The sequence below is a fragment of the Equus przewalskii genome, chromosome 30, assembly GCF_037783145.1.
Source record: "Equus przewalskii isolate Varuska chromosome 30, EquPr2, whole genome shotgun sequence".
NCBI classification, from domain to species: domain Eukaryota; kingdom Metazoa; phylum Chordata; class Mammalia; order Perissodactyla; family Equidae; genus Equus; species Equus przewalskii.
The window spans coordinates 27,497,443-27,514,067 of NC_091860.1; the positions used below are offsets into that span (position 1 = coordinate 27,497,443).

General features: G+C 40.5%; 1 pseudogene; it reads right to left on the reverse strand.

The window, feature by feature from the left end:
* Positions 1-1,357: 1,357 nt before the first annotated feature.
* LOC103543963 (aldo-keto reductase family 1 member C15-like) lies at positions 1,358-16,034 on the reverse strand (annotated as a pseudogene).
* Between the last annotated feature and the right edge of the window lie 591 nt (positions 16,035-16,625).

The following is a 16,625-nucleotide window of genomic DNA, read 5'->3' on the forward strand; positions in this document are numbered from 1 at the left end:
TCTCCAATGCACTCTTCTCAAACATTCTTGAACCCACTCCATTCAGGCTTTCGTCTCCAGCCTTCTGTCAAAACTGCTCTTGACCTTGTTAAGATCAATTGCCAAATGCAGGGGTCCATGTCAGTCCTCATCTTATTTGTCCTATTAGCAGCATATGACTCTTCTCCTTGAAACAGTTCCTTTAGTTTCCTTCCAGGACAGAAGAATCTCCCACTTTCCCTTGTACCTTACTACCCCTCCTTCTTGGCCTCCTTTGCTGGTTCCTCCACTTTTCCACTAACCTCTTAAAGATGAGATCCCTCACGGCTCTTCTCTTCTCTGTCCATGCTCACTCCTCTAATCTAATCTCTGATCAACTGCTTTGGTGGCTTTACAATGACAACTATATTCTGACAAATCCCAAATATGTATATTTGTTCTAAACCCCTCCTCTCCCCCTAGACTTGTATGCCCCCAAGCCTACACGGTATCTTCACCTGGATATTAAACAGGGATCTCAAAGATTCACGTCCAAAATTAAATTCATCTTCTTCCCACAAAAGATCGGCTCCTCCACATAACCTCGGTCTCAGTAAATGGCAACTCCTTCCTTGCAGGTCCTTATCTCAAAATGTCTGGAGTCAACTTTGACTCCTTCTTTCCCTTTTACCATATATCCAATATTTTAGAAGGCCACCTTGACTCACTTTTAAAATATATCCATATTCTAACAACTTCTGACCATCCTGACTGCTCATACCATGGTCCATCCATCATGTCTCATCTGAATTTTTGTAGAGAGCCCCAACAGAGGGCTCTTTTCCCTTCTACCTTTTCAATGCAACATCCACACTAATCCATTTAAACTGTGTCAGTTCATGTAGCTACTCTGCAACCATCCTCCATTTCTCTCAGAAAAAAAAGGTTCAAGTCTTTTGAAAGCTTTCGTAACATAGCTTTTCCCCCAATTGTAGATCTGCACCTTGTATTCTACTGCTCTCCACCTCGCTTACTAAATATAATCAGCATTAGCCAGCTTGCTCTCAGTTAAGTATTGCAGGAACACACTTTATTCTTGGTATGGCATTTTCTGTTCCACGTCCAGGAATGTGGGCCCACACAGCCACATGGCTCACTCTCTTGTCTCATTCCAGTGTTTGCTCGAGTCACGTTCTCATTGAAGTCTTTCCTGAGCATCCTGTCAAAATAGCACATAATGCTACAACTGCACACTACTGCCTCTTTTCCACCTGCTTAATTTTTCTCCGTATCTCCATCAAGCATCATGAAGGATCTGAGATTTTAACCTGACTTTCAAGCTAACAAGTTAACTTGCCGTGGTGTCATGGATGCTGGTAGAATTCATGAAACTTGTGGGTCAGAGAAGAAGGACCGTTTATTATTTACTCACAACAATTGATGTAGCCAAAGCAATAACATTTTTTCCAGCCTACTAAAATGTAGTTGGCATATAATATTGTGTAGGTTTAAGATTTACAATGTGATGATTTGATACGCAGATATATTGTGAAAATGTTTCCCATGTTACGGATTGCTGTGCTGGGTCCTTGGGTCCCCGTTTCTACAGAGTGAAGTGAAGGGGCCCACATGACCCCCGAACTTGAAGGTTGACTTGCAGGAGGAAAACCTCCATCTAGGGAACTCAGATGCATTCTAGCAGGCACTGAGCATCCCTACCCTTTCTCTGGAGGGAGATATTTTCTTTCTGTTACTGGACAGCAGGCATGCCTTCCATTTCTATGAATGGAGCTACTATCTCTACATTCCAAGGCTGTCTTCTGCACAAACTTCTTGAAAAAGCACTGCAGAATGCAGGATAAACAGTGCCTCTGCTTATCAGGGAGAAGGAAATGAGAGACCCTGCAGAATTATCTCTCAAAACACACATATCCATTTCTAACAGCTAAGTACTCCTTATTGCCTTCAGGTCTTCTTCCCCCATTAGCCTGTAAACTCGAGACACTTCTCATCTTAATTTAATTCTTGTCTATTTTATTTTTTGATAAAAGAATATCTGGTACATAAAGGATGTTCAATAAGTTTTTGGCTGAATGAGGTAAGTGAATCAATGGCAAACTATACAAGAACGAGTCAAAATGCCAAAACATATGCAGACGGTTGAGGAAGTAAATAAATCAATAAGATATACTGCTTTACAACAAGAAAAATATAATAGTGGAATTTTTAACAATATTTGATGGCTTGGGAAAATAATTATATCTTAAGGAAAGAAAAGCATACAATCTGTGTATTGAAGGTTATTTCTATTTGTAAATAAACACACACCCCAATGGTGCTATAGGAAAATCATGAAAGAAAATGCACCAAAAGTTCAAGAATCTTTAAATGGGCTAATTATGTTACTTTTACTCTCCATCCTTCCTTTTTCAAGTTTTCTGTAATTGCTATGTATTATTTTAATAATCAGGAAAAGACAACATGCTCACTTTGAACTTTTTCTTATTTCGTAAGACAAAAGAAATAAAAATGCAAAAACAGAAAGGCCAGGGGCCTGAAGCTACAGATGCTGGTTTGAATCACCTCCACCGAGTACAGAAATCCTCTCCACACCCTGAGACAGTAAATTGTTGGAGCTCATGATGGATAGCTCGTGGTCAATATTCTTCAGAAAATGGATAATAAGGGTGATCAACAGCACTGAAAGAGAAGGAGAGATATTAATGCATTAACTCTGTCTTCACAACCTCAAAGAGAGGGTTGCTATCAGGATGCAGTCAGTATGGGCCAAAAACTAAATTTACAAACACATCCCTCCTTCTACCCAGACACACATACATGCAGGCTCCCTGTCCATTTGCACATTCCACCTGCGTGCCCAATTCACACATCCCCACATAGAGAAATGCCAAAATGGCATGTAGTTTGACTTAGATAAAAATTCATATTTATTTATAAGTAAGAACTACGGCTAAATTGCTGTGGTCATTTCAGCCGCAGGTATCACTCTTGTCCCTAGCCGATGAGAATGATGACAGGAACAATTTTGTTGTTCCTTTTCACACATTCATTCAACAATGTTGAGCAGCCTCAACAATCCAGGGTCCCTCCATTAAGGAATTTTTGATCTACTGAGAAGACAACAAGTACACCTGCGTAACCACACCTACTAAACGTGGTTACTGTTTTCTGAGTTCATAATTTATGAGAATACTTGTTTTTAATCATTAGTATTACTGTTGTTTTCCATTTGTGTCCGTGTTCTGATTTTCCTTTTTAAATTTGTCCTTTTCAACTCAATATCATTGAAGACTGCATTCTGAGCAATTCTATGGGCCAGCAGTTGTGCTGTTGACACAGGGCCAGAAGGATGTGTGACCCCAGGCATTCACAGCCTAATGAAGGAGATCACAGACTTATACTTAAAAGCCTTTGGGAATAGAAAAGGTACTTTCTCAGAATCGCGATATAGTTTTACAAACAAGAGGGAGAATTTTGAGATTTTTCTGTGGAACTAAATCTTTATTCTATAACTAAAGTTGTATTCCCCTTATCTCTATACTCCCTTCCAAACTTCTCAGTTCAATTAGTCTTCTTTCTCTTGCTCCTGAGAGGCTCCTGCAGGAACTGAACAACTGGAATGCTATGTTTCTGAACAGGTCAAAGTCAAAGGAGGTGGAGGCTCCCAGGGGAGAGTCTCCTGATGGACAAAGGCCACCCTCGAGTAAGACTTGACTTAAGAAACTGAGTAGTGAATTCCCCATGATGCAAACTTTGGCCATTTTACTTAGGGTCTGTCCTGGGCCCCGCTCACATTTCTGTTGGGTCAGAGACTGAGCCCTGGAGTCGCCTCTGGTCTCAGGTGTACAGGAAGCTCCTGTTTTGCTCCCACATGTGAAATCAGGCCTGTCTTCTTGATTTAGGGACGCTTAGCTCCTCTGCTAAACTGCATGCTACAGAAAACAATCCGTGAGAAACAATCCACACGTCACTTACAAGAGTAACTTAGCATATCGGAAATTTCTGTTGAGGCCATCAATTGCTTTCATGTCTTCTGGAGTCAATTCAAAGTCAAAAATCTGAAATAAAGGAAAGAATCAAATTAAACTCTCCTCTAAAGCAGCTGGTTTCCACCTAGAAACTTGAGGATTTTCCAGCAGGACAAAGGCTGGGTGAGCATCCAGGGAAGCCTTTCCTGTCATTGGCTTCCAGGTGTACTGGCCTCAGAATACTTCTGCCTGGGTTCTCCACCTCTCCTTCCCCATTGCTCTCCTTCTCTCTCCACTTCACAAAAGAAAGGCTCAGAACTCATCTATCCCAAATCTTTCCAAGTGAATTGCGTGTGACAGAAAAGGAAAACATCCCCTTTTTACAAACAAAGGGACAATTAGACAATCTAGAGAGAATACCTGCTGACTTGACCCAACTTTAGTCAGATTTTTCCTTCCCCACAACCTTCTAAGATGTTAAAGCCTTGAACTTAAGCAAGCTATGGAAGGAATAGCAACCTCCTATAAAGGCCTCTCCAAACATTGGTCATCCTCCTGAAAAAGCATTCCTTGATCAACTGTGAGACAAAACCACCTGCTCGTCCCAAATCCCAAACACCATTTTCTTTCTAGAGGTGTTTCCTCTTCTGTATGAAAGGAAACACTTTATGACTGATCTTTGAGGCACTACGCATCTTGTATTCAGAGTCTTCTCCCTTTGGAATAAAGTTCTCTTATTTAAGTCCAGATTTGTTTTTATTTGACAATGCATAGCCCCTCACAGACAGTCCTTTAATGGCAAAGTAGACAGATCTTTGGTAAGAAATATGACACAGGGAAGCTCATTATTTCATCCCGGGGACAACTTCATGGCAAACTCACCATGTTATCTTTCTGTCTGTCTAACTCTTCTGCCTATTGATGTGACATCCAGCTATCCACCTATCCACTTTAGTCATTCAGCCTAAAAATATACTCCAGAAGTGATTTGGTTATCATAGGGATATGTATTAACATGTTGAGTTGAATTGAAAAATAAAATGGGAATTTTTTCTGATTTTAACAATGAGATTTAGATTTGTATATTCAATGTTTTCATAAATTGATTGAATTAAATGCACAGCTTCAAGGTTTTAGAGCAAATACATTATAGATAATAGGCTCCAAATGTCTTATTTTGCAAATATTAAAATTATGATGAAAATTTTAGCGGTCACCTTAAGATAGGATAGAGCTTAAGCAGTTTTTCACAATTCTCATGAGGTTCACTATAAAATAAGTTGAAGACCACTGATAGATCTAAGAGACCAGGAGATGTCCAAGGGAGAATTTAGGGAAAAACTTTACTTGTTTGTTTGTTAATTTGATTCATCTATCAACTTATATAGATGCTACTAGCTTCCTACCTGACAGGAGCTCTGCTGGGAAAATGTGCTAAGAGATGACCCAGAGGAAGTCATTACATTTAGGGTCTCACAGTCAAGAGACCACAGTGACAAGTAAACAAACAATTTTAGTTTAATAAGGAAAAACTCACTAACAGAGACGTACCAAGTGCCGTGGTGGTCAACAACTCATCTAGGGTATCCCAAAGGATTAAGAAAGCAGCTAATGTTGTTTGGTTTAATATTGACATACAAATAGGGGTTCATCAGGTAGAAGGTGAAGACGAGGAGCAAGGGTTATAAAATTTCCACTGCATAGAAGGACTCTTACAACTGAAGAAAAAACAGAGATGAAATGTGCTCAGTGACAAACAAGAAGGAAGTGGCAAAGCCAGGCCTAGATGCCATGAAACAGGACTCTGAAGCCAGTACTCTCCCTTCACATCCTGTCCAGCTGCCCCCATAGCATGCAGGGGAGAGATGCATGGGAATGAACAAATCTGGAAGGGGACTGAATGCCAAGAGAGATGGACCCCAATACAGTATCCAGTCCTCACTCTGGAGAGACTGTCCAGCCTGTACCTGGAAATTATCTTTGATTCTCTTCTCACTGAAGCTCTTGGCCAGGACCACCACCCCCCGCTGCACCTGGTAGCGCAGGGCCACCTGGCCTGGACTTCGATTGTGTTTCTTGGCAATAGCTTTCAAGGTTGGATCCTCCAAGACATATGGACTGTCCTTTTCCACCCTGAAAACAAAAATCAAAAACACACATTTGAATGGTATTGGATTGAAAATCTTGACTGGAATTTTTCTGATTTCCTCAGACAATTGAGAGAAGTAGGTACATTATGGTATGATTTTAAAAGAGTTGCACGAATATTAGCAGAGATTCATTCACAACTGTACCAAACTGGAAATATCTAATATTTCAATTAATGGGTGAATGGAGAAACAACCTGCGATATTTATGTCCACGCAATGGAATATTACTCAGCAGTAAAAAGGATTGAACTAGATACTTACAACAATGTGGATAAATGTCACAGATGTTATGCTGAGTCAAAAAAGCTGGACACAAAAGAATCTACACTCTATAACTTCTTTTACATGTGAAATACTAGAATATACCAAATTGATCTAAGTTGAAAAAAGAAATCAGACTGATGGTTGCCTAGGGATGATGAAAAAATGTCTGCAGATGAATACAAAAGAACTTGGGTGGGAGACAGAAAGGTTCTGCTCCATGATAGGGTGCAGGTTATACAGTACATCCGTGTGTCAAAATTGAACAGCTAAGATTTATGTGTGACAAGCTGTGAAAAGTTTTACCATTAAATCACTTTAAAAATGAATATTTAGATTAGGGTTTGGAGTAGGTAGATGTATAGTGGAAAAAGAATGAATGAATGTCACTGATGGTTGAAGTCCAGGGATGGTACATGGGAATTCACTACACTATTTTTTTTTATTTAGGTAACATTGGTTTATAACATTATATGAATTACAGGTGTACATCATTATATTTTGATTTCTTTGCAGACTACATGATGTTCATCACCCAAAGACTAATTATCATCCATCACCAAAAACACCTGTGCCCTGTCATCACTTTCACCCTCCTCCCTTCCCTCTTCCCCTTCCCCTGTGGTAACCACCACTCTAATCCCTGTATCTATGCATTTGTTTGCTGTTGTTATTCTATCTTCTACTGACGGGTAAGATCATATGGTATTTGACTTTCTTCTTCTCTGACTTATTTTGCTTAGCCTAATACCCTGAAGGCCCATCCATGTTGCTGCAAATGACAAGATTTCATCATTTTCATGGCTGAGTACTATTCCAATGTGTATATACGGCACTTCTTCTTTATCCACTCATCACACTATTGTAGTCACTTTTTTGTTTGAACCTTTCCCTAATGAAATGTTAAAACTAAAGTTGAAAAAAAAGAGTTTCTTCATCAATAGCATTACTGACATAGGTTAACTCTAATAGTCTCATTACCAGTTTGGGTGTCTATGGGACCCCAGGGCACTGTAGGCAACTAGGACAATGTCCTTGGACTTGCAGAACTCCAGCAGTTTGCTCTGGTTGAGGTAAGGGTGACATTCCACCTGTAAGTTGCCAAGAACCAATAGTATCAGAATCCATGATGCAATAACATGTACATTTGAAAAGTCCTTTGAAGGAATATCTAACACTACTTTAATATACATACTCTAAGTTTCAGATTGGTACTTTTTCCCATGCACCTTCTGAAATATCTCCAAATGCCATTGTTTTTGAGAAATAATCAAACAATTCTCTTTCATATTTTTATTAGTGTTTAAAATGACTAATGATTCAGGCAACCAGGTTGTGGCCTCTAAATGCCATTCCTACGGGAAGAAACCAAGACTACTTAGAAAAATGGCTGATTCCAGGTCTGGGCAAAAAGCTAAACATTGAGCCTAGAACATCTTATACCCTAGAAAGTGAAGAAGAGCAGGCACGTCAAAGGACCCAGGAGCTCACTAGAAGGGGCAATAAAATGTTCACAATTGGATCGTCAATAAGAAAAGTAAATACATTGGATGGGAAAACATCATATTTGTTACAATTCATGAATTCACAATGACATACATATGTGATCAAGTCTTCAGATGTAACCTCCAATTTACAGGGGTACAAAAGACACTGTCAATCAAACTGTAGCACAGGGATAAATAACAGCAAATGTGTGGAACAAGTTAAAGGAAAAAAGGAAAAAAGGCTTAGTTTCTTTCACAAGTAAATTGGAGAGAAAGAAAAAAAAAGGAGGAGGAAGAGAAGGAGGAGGAGGAAAAAAGGGACGGACATATTTTAACATACTTTGAATGATTTTCTACAAGTAGATTCCTAGAAATGAAATCACTAAGACAAAGAGTACAAATATTTCAATGGTCTCACATAATTTTCAAAGTGATTTACTAAAAAGCTATACAGCTTTACAATGTCACAGTGTTTAAAAATTGGCAGCACTAGGTGTTATTTTTAGAAATTATATCTTTAAATTATAATTACCCATTTCTTCACTTTTCACTTTTTCAGTTTTTCTCTCTGGCATTTTCTCTCACCTCTCTGTAACTGAGCCTGCAGGCATTCCACAAACTCCATGTCATTAAATCCAATAACTATTTCCATCCCTATTTGGATTGGTTGCTCCTCAGCAGGATCCACCATCGCTATGGCTCACGCAAACCTCCTCCTTCTTTGGCTTTTCTGATACCACACTCTCCTCATCTTCTCTCTTCTTGTCTAGGAACTCCTGTTCAATCTCCTGGCCAGTGCCTCTTTGCCTAATCCTTAAATGTGGACTTTCCTACCCTCTTTCTGTTCATTCTATGAACTCCCAGTAGAGCTAATCTACTTCTACGAGGTTACCTACCATCCGTAAAGCAATGACTCCAAAATCTGTACCTCTCGCCCTGACCAACTTCCTGAGCTCCAGACCAGTATTGCCATGTCACTCAGCATCTCCACTTTGATGTCTCATAGGAACCTCAAACCCACCTCTGAAGAATTGAAACAATACTCTTCCCATGCCACATAATCTGTTCCTTCTTTGGCATTTCCTATGGCAGTAAAAGGAACTATCATTACACAGCTGACATCAAGCCAGGAACTTAGGGGCTGTTAATTAAGGAAGAAGGTGTGAAAAGCAGAGAGAAAGGAAGCCCTGGTGGGCTCCTGGCTCACCTGGTTGCAGACAGGCTTGTACTTGAGCCCTGGCTTGCTCAGGATCATCTCCAGCTGTTTGTGATTGAAACTGGACACCCCAATGGACTTGGTTAAACCTGCATCTTTACACTTCTCCAGGGCCTGGAGGAGGGAAATCTGTGGTAAACTGTTCATGTAGTTTGCTCCTTTCATTTGATAGTGAACGTTTTAAAAACAGGAAATCTGTGATCATATGTATCACAACTTGACTGAACCCATTTTATTGCTTGAATACATTACTTTCTAATGGCTTTTATTGCTATGCCCACACACTTTGTCTCCTTGCTTCTATTACATGCACACCCAGGATGATAAACAGACGTGAAGATGCTTTTCAATTCCCCTCCCCATTCCCTTTCATGTGCCTATTTTTCTGTTAGGCATCTCATACTTCTTTAGCAGATGGGACCAGAGTCAAGGGCAAACAGAAACTCTCAGGTTTTCCTAGTAGAGGGTTTGGCTGCTTTCTCTTTCCTAGAATGGTGAAAAACATGGTGGGAAAGGCTACATAAGGGCAGGCTTCACTCTCCTACATTCCACTCTTCTGTGAAGTCAGACACAGCCTTCTCTCCCTAGTGGACCTGTTTAGCTGTCCTGGGAAGGAGCTCTAATTCTTCTTGAGTTTGTTGTGACAATCCACCCCCTTACAGGGTTCCAGGCTCAACCTGATCAGTGGGGCAAGGAAACACAGAAGTTCAGATGAAAAATAACCTGTAGAGATCAGCCCGTACAGCTCCCTTCCTTTACAGATGAGAATACCATGGTACAGAGAAGTACAGTGATGTGGCCGAGGGCAGATTGATGGGGTCAGAACCCATTTCTTCTGACTCCCAACCAGTGATTTCTACCTGCTGCCTAGTGCCTCTAGGTGTCAGTGGCAGTACTTACCTCCCATGTGTCCCGAAGGTCCACTGTGTCGAAGATAACTTCCCCACTGGCATCCTTTGGCAGAATCTCATCCCCAGACTGGAATACAGACAGGAGAAAGGATGAAGAAGAGAGTTTTTGTGTTTGTTGTTTTAAAGAATGACCTTCCTGGTGCCTAAGGAGCTGGGTCACAAAACCTTTAAGAGGATAACCTGAGTGTTTCTGTGTGTCTGCGTGTGTGTGAGTGTGTATGTTGTGTAAGAGAAGACATGGGGGGAGGAAGATCAGGAGCATCTGAGAGATGACAGCAAAGTGCCTCCGTCCCAGTGACCTCCACCCTTCTATCTACACCCACCCCGGAACTTCAGTAAGAATGAACCCTCCTACGGTGGAATTGATTTTACTTCCAAGGGAGGGGCTGTTTTGCAGATGACAGGACTTACCCTTACTACTGAGCAATGTGTTTTAGCTCCAGTTTTTGATAACCCAACTCAGAGATAGTGAGGATACCAGGTGTGCTCAGTGAACGCCCACTGTGATTCGAGGTTGAATCAGCGAAGCCCAAAGAAGCCCAGCTGCGTGTCATGAACCATCCCAGAGTACCTCACTCTTGATTAGGTCTAAGAGGTCCATGTGGAGGGACCTTCCCTTTAAGAGGTGGGGATTCCCCATTGCACCTCTACAATCTGTTGTAACTCAACTTTCTTGAAGACCCTAATCACTAAGAGTCTACAGACAGAAGCATAACACTTAGACATGTAAGGTGGGGTCCTCAACGCTTTGAGGTGGAGGCAGTGAGATCACTGAACTTCAATCTTTCTGAAGGCTATGGGATGAGGATAAAAAAAAAATCTTGGCGGGGAAGTGGCACAACTATCAAGGAGAGTCATAAATCGTTTAGCAATTCTGTCCACCACACTCAAACCTACCTCTCTAAGAACTCAGAAAACCCAGCCAGAATGAGAAAATGGAGGTGCAACAGAAGTGATGAAATATTCTTGGGCATGACAAGGAAAAGCAAAAGCTGACCTTCATGGGGAGTGGAAAATGCATGATGAAGAGATCTACGTAGTCCAGTCCAAGTTTCTTCAGTGATCTTTCCAGGGCTGGACGAACCAATTCTGGTCGAAGGAAAGTACTCCAAATCTGCAGTGACCAAAAGAAATACAAAATGGCTTATGATTTCCCACATTTGGGGACCCAAATTAAACCCCATCTTTGAAAGATTGAGAAGTGAGCACAAACCACTGTGGTGATCTAAAAATAAGAAGTGCTGGGGCTAAGTTTATGTGACTTAGTATAAATGTGCTCCTTAATGGGAACAGATTTATTTGAGTGATTGTGAGAAAACTGTGAATAATACTTAGATGGCCCAGGAAAAGCAACCTGAGTGTTTCAAGGATTAGAAAAGACATCTCTGGAAGGAGAGTCAAGAAATCTCAGGCAAAGGGAAATGGAACCTACTGTCCTGTATAATAAATGGCTGGAAACAATTCTGCTGAGAGGCCCACATTCTAAGAACATGTTATCACTGATGTCAACAACATAGGATCATTTTGTAGAGACCTCAACTCTCTTGACATTGAAAGCAGGATTTTCCACCTAAGAAAACTGTACACATTTCAGTAAACTCAATGCTGACTTGAAAAAGTATTTCCTAGTCTGGCTGCCTTTTCTGAATAACACATCGGCCTTACTTGGATATGTCCTGAGGGAATCAGCTGAAAGATAAAAGGAGTGGACTCACTCCATAGTGGCTCTTAGTCAATCCGTCCCCAGATCTAGAAGAAAAGGATCATTATTCTTGTTTCACATATGAATGCTGAGTAATGTTCAGAGAGGTTGAGGAACTGGGTCCCACCCTTAACACAATTCAGGGCAAAACAAGCTTTTTCTGTTTTCTGTTTTTCTATAATGGGCCTCTGCAATTGTAGGCGGTAAACAAATTATTCCAATGAGAACCAAAGTTGTGGGTTTTCAAAATAACATATCCAATCTGACAGCAGCCTCTTGTCACTCCACCCACAGCACCTTGGTCGTGTAGAATATGTCCTCTCTCTTCACAGTACCATCCGCCATCTTCTCTCGGAGGGCCTTGCCGACCTCCTCCTCATTTTGATAGACGTATGCTGAATCAATGTGACGGAAACCCACATCAATAGCCACTTTGGTGGCCTCCAAGCTTTGCTCTTAGGAACCTATAAAATATGAATAAGGAGGATTGGAAATCCATCTGACTCAGAGAGGAGTGAACTATTTCCTTCATAGCATTTTCACCAGCTGTTTCTCTATGTCTCCTGTTCCCCTGTTTGATGGTGCAAGCCTGGGTAACAAACCTGTCCTCAGGGGACACAGACTAAACTCAAATACAACCCCTAATCTGAAATGAATTCATGAAATGGGCTTCACCATACAACACAGAAAATCAAGTCTCAGTCAATAAAGAATTCGTTGTAAGGAAGTAACTCACAGGGATACTTCTGACACTTGGAGAAAACTTCTACAGATAGAGATGCGGAGAGATATAAATATAGATGTAGAGTGATAGAGATTCTAAAGTTATAGATATCAGCCTCTACTTTTAGCTTAGAATTGGAAATGAGTCCATAATACTGGTACCTCCTCCATTCAGTTTCCACCCAACTGAGCTCTTAAAATCATTCATGCTTGATTTTTTTACCCTTCATTCTCCAGGTGCTCTCATTTAACATTTATACAACAAGCATTTGTTACATGCTTCCTATGTGCCTGACATTGTGCTAGACTCTGAAGCCCTGCAGATTTAACCATGAAGAAAAGAGACCTGCTTAAATCTCCTAAAAGAAAATGCAGTGGTAAGCTCCTTGACTTTGGTCTTGGCAATCATATTTTGGATTTGACACCAAAAGCATAAATGCAAAAATAAACAAGTGAGACTACATCAAAATAAAAAGCATCTGCACAGCAAAGGAAAACATCAACAAAATTAAATGGCAACCTATGGACTAGGAGGAAATATTTCAAACCACATATCTGATAAGGGGTTAATATCCTAAATATACAAGGAACCCATACAATCAGTACCCCCCAAAAAAAAAAATATTAAAAACCTAACGGAAAAATGGGCAAAGGGACTGAATAGAGATTTTTCCAAAGAAGTCATACAAATGGCCAATGAGTACCTAAAAAGGTGCTCAACATCACTAATCATCAGGGAAACACAAATAACACCACAATGAGATATCACCTACCAACAGTTAGGATGGCTTTATCAAAAAGACAAGAGATAACAAATGCTAGCAAGGATGTAGTGAAAAGAGAATACTTGGGTACTGTTAGTGGGAATGTAAACTGATACAGCCTGTAGGAAAATGGTGCGGAGGTGCCTCAAGAAATTAAAGATAGAATTACCATACAATCTAGCAATTCCGCTCCTGGGTATTTTTCTAGAGGAAACAAAATTATTGTCTCGAAGAGATAACTATACCCCCATGTTCATTTCAGCCTTATTCTCTATAGTCAAAGTATGAAAACAACCTCTGTGTCCATTGATGGATGAATGGATAAAGAAAGTGTAGTGTGTCTATATATATATGTATACATATGTGTGTGTATATATATTTATATATACATATGTGTATATGTGTGTCTGTGTGTATATATATATGTGTATATACATGTGTGTATACACACACACACACACACACACACACACGATGGAATATTATTCAGCTTTGAACAAGAAGAAAAGCCGTCATTTGCAACAACGTGGATGAAGCTGGAGGGTATTATACTAGGTGAAATAAGCCAGAGAGAGAAAGACAAATACTGTACGGTAGAATCTGAAAAAAAATTCCAGCTCATAGAAACAGAGAGGATAAAAGTGGTTGCCAGGGGCTACGGGTTGGGGGAAAAGAGGAGAGATCTGTAAAATGGTACAAACTTTTAGCTATAAAACAAACGAGGTTTAACGACTCATGCGTAACATGGCAACTATAGTTGATAACACTGTATTGTATAATTTAAGTTTGCGAAGAGAATAGAATTTAAGTGTTCTCACCAGAAAAAAAGGTAAAAATATAAAGTGATGGAAGTGTTAAACTTGATGAGGGAAATCTTTTCACAATGCATATATGTACCAAATCATCATGTCATACACTTTAATCATCTTAGAATTTCATTTGTCAGTTTTACCTCAATAAAGCTGAAAAAAAATAAAAAAATAAAGTGTATCAATTGGATAAAAGGGAGAATAAAAGTTAACTTTCAGGAAGGTTGTGAGGAGGGTTACATGAGAAAGGTATTATATGTAATCCATTATTGTGACAGACACAGTTGTCACTCTCCCCATATCTGCTTGGCACTCAACGTGTCCATGTACACTGACCCAGACTTCCAACTGTGAACATCTACGACTCTGCCTGGAGAATTCTATGTGCACCAGAGACTTCAGGACAGGCTCTCAATACGTAGATAAAGAGGAGGTCTTGTCCACTGGAGGCTACTTAGCCTCTATACTTGACCACTCCAGTACTTACACACAATGAATGGAATAGCCCATGAATGGAATGGCCGTGGTGGAAGAGTATGCATGGGCCAACTGCATAGGATACTTCTCAGCAAGGCTGTTTGAGCTACCACTATTTTGAGATGGGTGATCTGTCAGCAGCAGCAGAGACTGACACTGAAGCTTGGTAAAGTACCATTCTTTGAGAAGACAAACCAGCCCCTGGGTGGTGAGTTGATTATATTAAACTCTCATCTAACTGGGGACAGACGCAGCAATTCATCTTTACTGAGACCAATAACAATCTATGTATGAGTTGCCATCTCTTTCACAGTCCCACAGACAGCATTACCTTAAAAGGGCTACAGAGAGTTGGAGTTATCAATATAGGATCCCATGTAACAGTGCCTATTTGTTCTTTTCTCTGTGGTCCTTTTCTGTCTTTAACAACAGTAATAGAAGTTGGATATAACACAGATATGACACACCCTGTGCTTAAGATATAATGGTGGATACAATGGATAATTATGTCATTGCAAACAAACTGGCTCTGTCTGGCAGCTATTAGCTATTGATATTTCATGTCATAGCTCTACCAAGGTGCAGCGTATCGATCTCTGTCATTTATGAGGGCAATCCCTCCCAAGCAACCCCAAAGTGTCCCTTACCTCACCCTGACCAGACATTGATACTTTAAGTGCATTGCAGTCGACCACGTGGATGTATGAAGAATACATTTGGTGACAAGAACAATTCTGTCTCCATCATTATTTTATGCCTCCTAAGTCTTCCTTTCCAATAGCTAACATTTGGAATAAGAGTGGCTTCTGATATGACAAAAGGAAACCTTTGGCAAATTCTTTGGCAAATAGTTCCAGCCCCGAGAAACCAACAGCAAAGCTGCTATAAAGTAGTAATGTTACTTATCCTTTCTTCATGTGCCCGCTGCCCATCAGGGGTTTCTAACAAAAAGCTGAGTTACTCTGACTGGGGCAGCAGATGAGTGCAGGAAGAGCTGCCTGAGCTTAGATTTCACATGCGTGAGAAAGAAGAAGAAGAGTTTACCTAGGAGAGCTGTTGAGAAAGTCAAGATAGTGCATGGAAAGTACTTAAACTACATTCAATATATGTTCAGTAACCAAATTAATAGTAATGATAATCCACCTTCAAAATTCCCACCCTCTGAATCCCCAGAGTCAACTCGTTGTCATCCTACTTAGTGCAAAGTTAGAGATGGAGAAACAGAGGCTCAAAGAATCAGTCCAAATCACCCAAAGTGTACCAGGCATGGGGGCATAGGTCAGCTGACGACCCTTCCAGGCTGTTTGCATTCAACCCTCCAGTCCCCTGGGCTCCACTTACTTCCTCTAAAGCATAAGTGCCAAATCCAAGCACAGGCATAAAGTGTCCATCATTCAGTTTCACAGAACGACTGTGATTGAGGGCCGTCACCGTCCACAGTCCTGGAGAACCTGACTCCTTCTTTCCTGCCTTTCCCTGACTGGAAGCTGAGTAGAAGACAAGGCTCCAGCATTCTTTATTTCTAATAATCACAATAAGATAGGCGGGGCTGGGATGGCAGAGGCCGATGAGTCCAAAAGGAAACCACAGTCAAACCACCCACTGTTTTATAATTCTCTCAGGTCTCTGCATGCATGTCTTACAGGAATAACATGCAAATGTCACGCATGCTACAAGAGTTTGAATTTTCTCTTCAACATCACTCATCCTTGACTCCTAAGTTAAAAAAAACTAACCATGTCAATATGTCCTTGATAACTACATCAGACTTACTTTACAGGATGCAAAATAGTCAGCAGACTGGTCATTTCTAAACACTAATGCCACTATAGGACTTTAGTTAACTATCTCACCTTTCATTATGTCAAAAGTTCCATCAAGAAGACTTCTTCAGAATTTCTTGAACAAAGACTAATGCCTGGTCCCAAGCACACATGGAACAAAATGCCTTAGGATCCCCTATCCCTAATTCCATTATCTTTTTCCCTGTTTCAAGAACTCATTTCCCCTTCTGATTTCTGTGTCTTGTTTCTTTGAATCTTTCTGGCAGAGAAAAAACTGGTCCGAGATCAAGGATGAATTTCTGCAGTTGGGCCTTAGTTTCAGCTACTGCCCCTCCTGGCGTAGCCTCCTCTATTCCCCCTTGTTCCCCTCAGCCTTATGAACTGTTGCTTATCC